This window comes from Dasypus novemcinctus, chromosome 23 (genome assembly GCF_030445035.2).
Source record: "Dasypus novemcinctus isolate mDasNov1 chromosome 23, mDasNov1.1.hap2, whole genome shotgun sequence".
NCBI lineage: Eukaryota > Metazoa > Chordata > Mammalia > Cingulata > Dasypodidae > Dasypus > Dasypus novemcinctus.
In genome coordinates this window covers 20,275,546-20,284,338 of record NC_080695.1, presented here as the reverse complement: position 1 = coordinate 20,284,338, position 8,793 = coordinate 20,275,546, and the positions used below count along the sequence as shown (strand labels likewise).

The window sequence follows — 8,793 nt, the reverse complement described above, 5'->3', positions numbered from 1 at the left end:
CAGCAGCTCAGTTAGTATTCTGACACATACATGGGCAAGGTTGGTCAATAGCGGTAACGGTTAGTGGGACCCAGTGTTTCTTCCCTTCTATCTCCTTTAATTTTTCTCAGATAAAATGCTCTCTCTTTATTCCCTTCTCTTTACATCATCCACACCCCCCACCCTTCATTACATTCCTTTATTAGATACCAGTTATGGCTAAGTTGATGTCACTCAAAAACATTTCCAATTATGTATAAACATTTCTTTTTCAACCTTTCCTTTTTTCTCCTTTCCTTCATAGTCAATTTCTCTGGTTCATTCGCTGTTCCTTGTTTTTTCTTTCATCTCCTATTTCTCACCCACACTGACCTCTCTGTCCTTTTCCATCACACTACCTCTATTTCTCATTCTTTATTCCTTTTATAAGACAAAACCAGAACCAATTAAAGGCAGTAAGAGTAAAAAGCAGTGCGGGCAATCTACCCGTCACATGAAAACAAAGAGCTGTAAGCACGCAGAATCTATCAATAGTTCAGGGTGTTGGCAGATGCGTGGATGAGATCAGTCCCCACATTTTAATTTTCAAATGAGACATCAAGAGCCACTGGGAGAGGAAGGTGTCAGGCCATAGTCCAGAGCAGGTAGGAATTGAAGTTTAAAACCCAGGGTTTGTGTTGTTGTTTAGTTTTGTTTTTCTTTTGCTTCTGTTCAAATTTTATTTCTGCCAGTTTATGCTGTGCCTTCGATAGAAAGCTCAAACAAGTGCAGATGGCTGCTTCTAATAACACATTCTCCGCAATGGAAACTTGCTTCCCCTCAAGACAGAGGCCAAACAATAACTTGTTCAGCATTGTGGCTGCATCTGTTTAATGGCTGATGATACTAATATGGGTCTTTCTGTCCCGGCACTCAGCTAACCTCTTCACCATTCAAGCCTCACATTAAAGCCTGGTGAGCTGACTACTATTATAATCACCATTTTACAGATGAGAATATTGAGGCATGGTGAGGATGAGTAACTTCCCAATTTCATACTTGGTTCCAGAGCCAATGTTCTTACCATCCTGCCGTGTCTGGGTATGGCAACGTTAGCTGAGCCCACCACGAATTTGGCAGGGACCCCATTGCTGCTTGGAGGATCCACTTACTTGTCTGTTTTTGACCCCAGCCCTGACTGATTCCCCAACCAGAAGCAATGCATGATCTTTGGAGGCTTCTTCACCATCTTCAGCCTTTAACACAGTGTAAACTCAGTAAATACTTGTCAGTTGATTTTAAATTCCTAGGGAGAATCTTCCTTCCTTAGCCTGCCCACTCCTTGAATTTACCCCTTCCTCTTCCACCAAGGCCCACCTAATCCTCTCCTCCCCACCAACTCCTACATTCAGAAAGTTCTCTTTCTTCCTGACTCCAATACCACTTTCCATCTGCACTACACTACTTAGTGTTTAACCACATACAACCAAGGCTGCTGTTTTCAATGGGTGTGGGCAGCCTCTTTGACTAGATGGTAAGCTGCTTCCCTTCAGGAACTGTATGGCAGACTGCCCCTGAGTTGGATTACTAAAATGACTTACCAGCTGCCCTTAAAGGCTCCCCCACTGTGGCATCCATTCTCCCCTTCCTGTTGGAGGCTGGACTTTCTCTTCCTTCTCCACTTAGGGTACAAATAGTAGCAAGGACAAAACTTCTTATGCAAAATCTCCACCCAGCTGATCTGAGTCCAGCTGAGCCCTCTTTAATACCCTGAATGCCCCAATGGTCTAGTCTTAGGGTGTCATTCTTGTAAGAGGACTTCTCCCTGCTTGTATCAATCCTGAATTGTATCTTCTCAAAGGACATCTGAAAGGCAGGCTTTCAGATCCATATGAAGGCTCTTTATGACAATGTTTCCTCCAAACAATTGTCAGTCTAAAGTAACACATTGCCTTGGATGAGTACTATCTGGATTTTAGGTTTGTTTTGTTAGATTAAAGAAAGGTATCAAAAGGGAAATGATAGATGAGATAGATGAGATAGATGATGATGATGATTATGAAGACAGACAGACAGATAGATGATACAGATAGATGATAGAGATAGATGATGGATAGATAGGTAGATTGGATAGATATGATAGATATAATAGATTTATGGATGATAGAGAGAAAATGATAATATTTGATAGAGATAGAGATTGACTGATATGGTGATAGAAAGATGGATATACAGAGAGATGATAGATATGATAGTGAGAGATGGTAGAAATGATAGGAGATGGATAGACAGAGATAGATAGATAGATAGATAGATAGATAGATAGATAGATAGATAGATAGATAGATAGATGAGAGAGATGATGATGATGATGATGATGAGTGATAGATGGCAGGAGTGTGGAGCCATCTAGGTCATTCTTCCCTGCCTGCATTGAATGAGTCCTGGCAATTGTCAGGAGGCATCTGTTGATTCCTAGTAAGCTGATGCTCCTTTCTTAAAATATCATCTGGCCCATTGGGGCCCTGAGCACTGTCCAGCTGAACTTTATGAAGAGCTGTTTGCTGCTCCCTGAGTCTATTTCCAGGACAGGAACATAAGCTTTACTGCCTCACTTACTTGCCATGCCAAACATACATTAGTAAATTCTTCAAACCAATCCCATGCCCAGCTGCCCAACTGGGCTAGGCTGGTGTGTCAATCAGGGTCCAGTCAGGAGAAGAACCACACGAGTCATTTGAACAGAAAGAATTGAATATGAGGAGTTGTTAACTAGGCAACTAAAATGACAAGAGTATGCACAGGGATGGCAATACAAAAAAAAAAAAAGGAAAGAGAGCTATCACATATGACTGAACACAAAAGGAAGAAGTGGGAATTAATCAAACACAGAAGCTGGGAGGAAGGACCTGTGGAGTTGAAACTCAGACCTCTGAGGAGCAGGTGCTGCTTGACCAGTGCTGGTTACTCTAAGCATGGGAGAGGGACAATGCACCTGCAACCCCAGACCCCTCAGGAAAGGTGCTACTCAACTGGTGCTGATAGCTTGGGGGAGGGGGAGCAGGAGTAATGGGGCTAGGTCTGCAAGAGTTGGAAAACTTGCAAAAGGAATTCAGCTATTGCTCCAGAGAGGCATGGCCACTGTCTGGGCAAGGAAGTACTCCTGGGGCAGTGGTCACAGGAACTGGAAGCAAGGAAGACATTGGACACAAATGTGAACTGGCAAGAAGCCAACTCATGGAACAGATACATGGTTTGCAGAGTCCTATCCTGAGCATCAAAAAGAAGAGTCTAGAAGAGAGGGTTTAGAGCTGAGATGATACCTTAATAATTGGCACAACCAGGGTGTACAAAGGATCTCTCAAAATTCTTTGGAATGAGAAAACCTTGTCATCTCCAGGTCATGTACCTATAGGGAACACCAACAATGAAAACCAGAGATGAGGAGCTTTGCCAAGTTGAAAAGATGAACAGAGAGCTAGAAACAAGAGGCAAAACTAATGGATGAAAAGCTGGAATTGGACAGTGAACTAAGCAAACGCAGGTACAAATCACGAGCGTGCAAGACCATGGCCGAGAATGGGCAGGGGAACCTGGGTGGACGGACCTGTAAGCTGATTTGAGGCAGCCAATAGACTAAGGCCTCAGGCCACATCCACTCTGGACCTCAGTCCTCTCCTCTGTCAAATGAAAGTTTTAGCCCAAATCAAATGAGGACTCCTTTTCAGCACTATGATTCTATAACTCCGTGGCTTTGTCCTCCAGCATCGGCCTGGAAAGGAACCAGCAGGTCTATTTATTTCCCTGCCAGTTTAAATTCTTCTTCCAAAGAGATAAAAATGTAAAATGAAACCTCTCTATGTGGAGAGACAGAGACTAAGAGAGCTTTCTCAGCAATGCCTGAACATGATAACAAGTGTAAAAATAAAAATAAAAAGGAAATAAAGTGGATTCCTTTGAGGGAAAATTTGGAGGCTCCCAGAGATTTCCATCTTTAGGAGGATGCAATTAGGGGGCATGAAAAGAGGTAATCACATTGCTTTCTTTAATCATTTTACTAAACATAAAATAAATCAGCATCTACAGTAGTGTAGAAGCTTAAAGCACAAATTTCTGACTTTTATTATCTCACTCATTCACTCATCTAACCCAAGTTTATCAACTAGTGGCTACAATCTAGGCACTGGTTTAGGCACAGTAGAGACACTGGTAAGCAGGACTGCTGATGACACTGTCTTCCCAGAGCTTACAAACAATGGGAAAGCCAGGGAGAAGCACTCCAAGGAATGCAAGCATAAATAATTTAATTCAAAAGTAGGGAAGTGGACTTGGCCCAATGGATAGGGCATCCACCTACCACATGGGAGGTCTGCGGTTCAAACCCCAGGCCTCCTTGACCCGTGTGGAGCTGGCCCATGTGCAGTGCTGATGCGCACAAGGAGTGCTGTATCACGTAGGGGTGTCCCCCGCATAGGGGAGCCCAATGCACAAGGACTGCACCCCATAAGGAGAGCCACCCTGCACGAAGGAAGAGTGCAGCCTGCCCAAGAATGGCGCCACACACACAGAGAGCTGACACAACAAGATGACGCAACAAAAAAAGAAACACAGATTCCTGGTGCTGTTGCTAAGGATAGAAGTGGTCACAGAAGAACACACAGTGAATGGACGCGGAGAGCAGACAACTGGGGGCGGGGGATGGAGAGAAGTAAAAATAAAATAAAATAAAAAATAAAAATAAAAAATCTTAAAAAAAAAAAAAAGTGAACCTTCTGCTAAGTGATAATAAGAAACCAAACAGGGGCTAAGAAAAAACACTGGAGTGGGGTCAGGGTGGACTGTTGCTTTAGACTGAGCAGCCAGGGAAGGGCTTGCTGAGAAGAAGCCACTTAATCTGAGACCTGACAGTGTCCCTGGGCAGGGTGGAGGTGGGGCAGGACAGAGGGCTCCCAGCAGAGGAAACAATTTCAGCAAGAGCCCTGATGCTCTAACTCATGGGGTGGTTTGTAACCCAGCAGTAGACAACCAGAACAGGTATCTACATATGTAAACATTCATTGAGCCAGACACTTAAATTAGTGTACATTCAGCACTTCCTAAGTGAAAGTCATACCTCAATTAAAAATAAGTAGATAAATACATACAGGTTGTCAAATTCATGCACTAGAGATGTTCAAGGCCTATCATTCTTCAGTTCATTGAAACCATGAACTTACTAAATGATTACCAATGGGTGTAGATTTTTCAATGAGGAAAAAGATAAATGAATAGGTATTGAGTAACTATGTTCATATGACACTTATCATTTGATTTTCACAACAGACCAATGCACTAGTCTGTTGTGAAAATCAAATGATATCATATGCAAGTATTAGTGTCCTAGGGCTGCCATAAAAAATTATCATGAACTTGGCTTTGAACCACAGAAATTTCTTTTTCTCATAATCCTGGAAGTTAGAAGTCTGGAATCAAGGTGTTGAGGTTTGAAGACTTTAAGGGAACATCCTTCCTTGCCTCTCCTAGCTTTGGGGAGTCCCTGGCTTGGGGCAGCATCACTCCAACCTCTTCCTCCATCTTCTGCTGGTCTCCTGTCTCTGTGTCCTTTTCAGGGACACTCTCTTGGATTTAGGGTCCACCTTAATCCAGTATGATGTCCTCTAGATCCTTACTTTAAATCTGCAAAGTTATTATTTCCAAGTAAGGTCACATTCTGAGATTCAGGTAGATATAAATGTAGGGGGACCCTATTCAATGCTCCAATTTTCTTTGGACACCTGTTCCCTAAAGTTGGCAATGCATTCTCTGCATGCCGACTTGTGACTCCTCCAAGCCGCCCTCCCTCTCATTGGTTATCATGTCCCTGCATTTGCTGAGGTACAACTTTCCCACCTGGTTTGGGAGCATCACCGGTCCCTACTGCAGCAATTGGGCTGTGCGTCAATGTCCTCTCCTGCTAAGGTTTCTTTGTCTTGGCTGTAGGCTTCTGTTTGTTTACCACTTCTCTGAGGAAATGCCACCTCCCTCTTGGAAGCCCCAGGGAAGCTTGAATCCATTCTAGATGTTACCCTGGGGGGTGAGGAGGCCCAAGGGCCTACCCTCAGGCTCACCATCCTAGAAACCATCGAGAGCCTTCTCAAACCAACCACCTCAGAAGCGGCATGTGGTTCTGGCACCATGATGGATGGTGGGTTGGGAGGGGGGCTTCTCTGAGGGCCTGAAATTCTGGAATTTGCTCAAGCCTCTCTGACTGTTTCCTCTTCCCCTCTCCCTTCCCACAAATGTTTCAACTTCTTGAAGGGACAAGAAACAAAATATTTTTGTATGACCTCTTGCCTTTTCTTATCTCCTCCCCTTTTCTACCTCAGCAGTAGAGCTTTCTACTTCCCTTTGCTCCTTGCTGGGACTCCCCTTACACCCTATCCTCCTTCTCTTCTCTGGACTTATACCTAGTCTTAGCAGTATGAAAGTTACAAACGATAAAGTCATATTTACCAAGAAAGTATTTCAAACAGTAATACTCCATGACAGCTGTGTCTAAGCCAAGGTTCCTGGAGCAGGACAATGAGAAAGAATCAGGAAAAATGAGAAGCAGCAGGTTGTAGGTGAGGGAAGAAGGCCAGGGCCAGGGGGACTGGGATAGCCTCAGGTCAGGGTTGGTAACAGGTAGCTGAGGAGGGTCACAGGTTTGAGGAGGGAACTAAACGCTAGTCCTCAAGGTAGGGTGAGATGGCAAGAATCTGCCCTGTGAGACCTGCAAGTAGGTCAACTTAAAGTGAAGTGAGTTATCCAAATCCTGAAGAGCCAGGCAGATGGAGAAGGTCAAAGCAGGCAGGGGTTATTGAATGCAAGTCTCTCTTTTGCTCCTGATCAGCTTCCTTCATGCCTTTATCTCCCTGTGATGCTACTGAGGTCTAGAAAAGCAGGATGAAGCAGATGATGGTGCATACCCCTCCTCCTCACAGAATAGAGCAGAAACCAAGGCACTTGCCGGTCACGGGTTGCTACAGACCAGGTTCTGCAGGTGAGCATGGTTTGGGTGATGGCCCAACCCCCAGCTGCTGCTCCCCACCCTCTTCTTCCTCCTTACTTTTCTGTACTTTGTTCCTGCCTCTCCATGGCCTTCTGGGGTTTCTCTGCTCCTGCTCAGGCAATGACTTGACTCAGACTCCAACCCCAGATGGAAATCTACCTCTAATCCAAGTCTCCTTCACTTACATGAGCCATTAAAATGCTGAGTGCTGGACCCTGTCAATAAAAGTTAAACCATGATTGGCAAACTCCACTGAAGAATATGGCGAAATTCTTAACTTGCTTTAGGAAGACTTATATTCAAAATGGGTTTTTAAAATGGAAAATTTAGTTATGTGAAAATTCAATTGTGTGGAACACCTCTTTCAATGGCCACATGAAATAAATTAGGTGTCTTTGTATTCATGGAAAAAATGGACACATATGCCAAGCATTTGAATAAATTGAAAAGTCATTTGGTTTGCCCGTGTAGAGGACATTTATTTTCCAGAGGCATTTCTGCTGAGTTTATTCCAAGTACCAAGAATGACTCAATTTGAAACTGAAAAATATAAAATTTTTAGTCAAAAAGACCTCTCTATGTAGTAAAAAAAATCACATTCAATTGAGGATATTAACATACCCCCTCTGGGGATCCTCCAAAATCGTTAGCAGCATCCTCTGATTGCTGTCAAATACTTATTAACCAGACTTTTTCTTGAAGGGCTATCCTTGGGTATGATTCTGTCCAATTACTTTGAGAAAAGTATTAGATTTGCTGGCTCTCAGAAATTTTTTTTCCCCTGAATGGAGATTAGGAGCTGTATTGGGAAATAATATTGATTTATCCAAATGGATTTGTTTTGCAAGATGAAAATAATCCTGTAATATTGCTATATAAATATGGATGAGCAATTGGCCATATAATTAACTGCCCATTCTTTTCACTGCATCTAGTTTTTAACTTAATGCACCTCCCAGTAAATCCTCATTACAACTCACGGCATGGTATGATAGCCTCTCTATTCTTGAGATGTTACATTTGCATTTGCTCCAAAATCAGAAAGTCCTCATGAAGCAAGTGTAGTGTAAGAGAGCATCTCCACATCCAGGTAATCAGGACACTTCTGTGTCCCCTGTCTGACCACATGGCCTGCCCCTCTGTTATGTTTGAGGTCGCCCCTTCCCTCCCAGGCATTTCACTGACTTGAAACTATATCTCTTCTTGCTGCATTGTCTACCCTGCCTGTGGTGGTTTGGAATTGTATGTACCCCAGAAAATCATGTTCTTAAAGCTAATCCATTCTTGGAGGTATAAACCTATTGTAAGTAGGACATTTTGATTAAGTTGCTTCACTTAAGGTGTGTCCCAGGATGGGTCTTAATCCTCTCACAGGAGTCCTTTCTTTCAGAAGCAAGAAACTGAAAGCAAGAGACCCAGAAGAGAAGGGAGAGACCAGCAGACGCCACCACGTGCTTTGCCATGAGGCAGAGGAGTCAAGAATTGCCAGCAGCCAGTCTTGGGGGGAAAAGCATCATCTTGATGATGCTTTAATATGGACATTTTTCTCAACCTCAAAAGTGTAAGCTAATAAATTCTCATTGTTAAGCCAACGCATTTCATGGTATCTGCTTTCAGCAGCCTAGGCAATATGCTGTCCAACTCCCTCCTCTCTGCTGATTTGAGTTCATTTATGGACCAGTAACACCTTTCAAGAATGGGCTGCAAGTTTAGGTGACAGGATGCAGGACAAATAACAAGTGCTTTGAAGTTAGATATGAATTTAAATCTTGTATTACTACGTCCTAGCTTTTTGACCTTGGACA

General features: G+C 43.3%; 1 long non-coding RNA gene across 1 annotated transcript; it reads left to right on the top strand.

The window, feature by feature from the left end:
- The first annotated feature begins 572 nt into the window (after window positions 1–572).
- Window positions 573–8,575, top strand: LOC131275698 (uncharacterized). Its single transcript, XR_009183145.1, has 3 exons — window positions 573–623; window positions 6,830–6,979; window positions 8,379–8,575. It is a non-coding gene; the product is annotated as an uncharacterized lncRNA (long non-coding RNA).
- Window positions 8,576–8,793: the final 218 nt, after the last annotated feature.